Below are 595 nucleotides of genomic sequence, written 5' to 3' on the forward strand. Positions count from 1 at the left end.
GGGCCCCCCCCCCCCCCCCCCGCCCCCAGCTCCAGGTGCAGGTGGTCAGGTGTGGGCCTGGGAATCTGCACTTCCCCGAGTTCCCAGGTGACGCAGAGGCAGCTGATCCAGGCCCCACCCCGCTCCGTAGCAGCTCCAACGTTTCCTGAACACACCCGCAGCCAACATTCAGGATCTGTCACCTGAAACGTGATGACTGCCTGGTGCCTTTGTAACGATTAAAGAACCAAGAACAGTGGCAAAAACGTCCACAGCAGAAAGATACGATACATGTATAGTTGTAGTGTTAGCCGCCCAGTCACGTCTCTCTGTGACCCGATGGACGGCCAGGCTCCTCCGTCCCTGGGATTTGCTAGGCAAGAATACTGGAGTGGGTTGCCGTGTCCTCCTCCAGGGGATCATATCTATATCTATCTCGGTCAGGGGTACCTGGGGCTTCCCCAATGGCTCAGTGGTAAAAGAATCTGCCTGCAATGCAGGAGATGCAGGAGACACAGGCTTGATCCCTGGGTTGGGAAGATCGCCTGGAGGAGGAAATGGCAACCCACTCCAGGATTCTGGCCTGGGAAATCCCATGGACAGAAGAGCCTGTGGC

Source organism: Bison bison, unplaced genomic scaffold, assembly GCF_000754665.1.
Source record: "Bison bison bison isolate TAMUID 2011002044 unplaced genomic scaffold, Bison_UMD1.0 scf7180017864302, whole genome shotgun sequence".
NCBI classification, from domain to species: Eukaryota; Metazoa; Chordata; class Mammalia; order Artiodactyla; family Bovidae; genus Bison; species Bison bison.